Source organism: Sinocyclocheilus rhinocerous, unplaced genomic scaffold (assembly GCF_001515625.1).
Source record: "Sinocyclocheilus rhinocerous isolate Xijiao unplaced genomic scaffold, SAMN03320098_v1.1 scaffold36, whole genome shotgun sequence".
Taxonomy (NCBI): Eukaryota; Metazoa; Chordata; class Actinopteri; order Cypriniformes; family Cyprinidae; genus Sinocyclocheilus; species Sinocyclocheilus rhinocerous.
In genome coordinates this window covers 399,256-400,981 of record NW_015664459.1, presented here as the reverse complement: position 1 = coordinate 400,981, position 1,726 = coordinate 399,256, and positions in this window count along the sequence as shown.

Here is a 1,726-nt window from a genome sequence, read left to right as displayed (position 1 = left end):
TGAAGCATCCATTCCCCGGGCCTCGGCCCCTGCCTCGACAGGATGTCTGCTCCCATATTGAGATGCCCAGGAATGTGAACTGCTCTCAGCAAGAGGAGTTTGCCCTGGGACCACACAAGGATCTGTTGCGCCAGACTGCACAGGGGGTGCGAACGCAGACCTCCTTGTTGGTTGATATAGGAGACCACCGCTGTGTTGTCGGTGCGCACCAACACATGGCGATCTCTTAGGTCCGGGAGAAAGTGTCTCAATGCTAGAAACACGGCCAGCATCTCCAGGCAGTTGATGTGCCACGTGAGATGGCGACCACTCATGACCGCTCCCCAACCAGTGAGGAATGCGTCTGTCGCTAGCATTTCACACCACATGTCTAAGACACGTAGGCAGTGCCGCATGACCTTGAGCATGCGAAGCGGGTTTCCCCTCGGGGAGAACCCCTTGGTCTTGAGCCACCACTGTAGGGGTCTCATGTACAGCAGGCCAAAAGGTATCACGTTGGACGCCGCTGCCATCAGACCCAGCAGCTTTTGAAACTGCTTGACAGTGAGTGACTGGCCTTCTCTCACTCTCTTGACTGCCGTGAGTATCGACTCGATCCGAGCAGGGGACAAACGTGCCTACATCATGGTCGAATCCCACACCACGCCCAGATAAGTGGTCCTCTGTAATGGAGAAAGCACACTTTTCTTGGCGTTTAGTCTTAACCCCAACTCTCTCATGTGAGCGAGAATAACATCTCGATGCCGAACCGCTATCTGCTCTGAATGAGCTAATATCAACCAATCGTCGATCTAGTTGAGTATGCGGATGCCCAGGAGTCGCAGTGGAGTCAGAGCAGCATCCACACACTTGGTGAAAGTGCGGGGTGAGAGTGCAAGGCCAAAAGGAAAAACCCCGTATTGGTAAGCTTTGCCCCCAAAAGCGAACCTCAGGAACTTCCTGTGCTTCCTGTCAGGAACTTTCATATCTGACAGGGTCAACCACAGATGCCTCTCCACTGCCACCATCGCTGCCATAGACCGCCCAATGGCACAGGTGGTCTCTTTGGTGGCGTGGAGAGAGATCAGCGGTTCTTCTGAGCTCTGTGATGTTCTCAGAGTTAATATCCTCCACCTCATCCAGCTCTTTAATCAGGTCAGCCTGGTACGCCTGTAACACAGACATTGTGTGCAGACACGCACTGGCCTGACCTGCTGCCGTGTACCCCTTGCCCACCAGCACTGATGTTGTGCACAGCGACTTGGAGGGCAATGCCGGAGCCTTTAAGGACGATGCCACACCTGGGGATAGATAGCTTGCCAGAGTCTGTTCAACCCGGGGCATCGCCCTATAACCGCGCTCACTCAACCCCGCCACATTCCCATAATAGTCTGAAGCGGGGACGAAGAGGCAGGCCGAGAATGGCTTAGCCCACGACCTCGACACCTCGGTGTGGAAGTCAGGGAAAAACGGCAGGCTCCGGCATGGAGGTGGCGGCCTCGACCGCAGAAAGCGTTCATCTAGCTTGCTTCTCTGTGGCTCAGCCTGTTTCTCAGTGGGCCAATCAATGTTTAACTTGGCCACGGCACGAGTAACCACCTCCACTAGCTCCTCATACTGGGGCGATTGAGGGAGCAAAACCTCATCGACACCCTCCACGTCAACCTCCTCGGAGGAAGACAGGCGGAGCGTCGCGCACTCTACCCGGGGGCAAGTAACTGCAGAGCGGGCTTCCGATCCCAGAGAT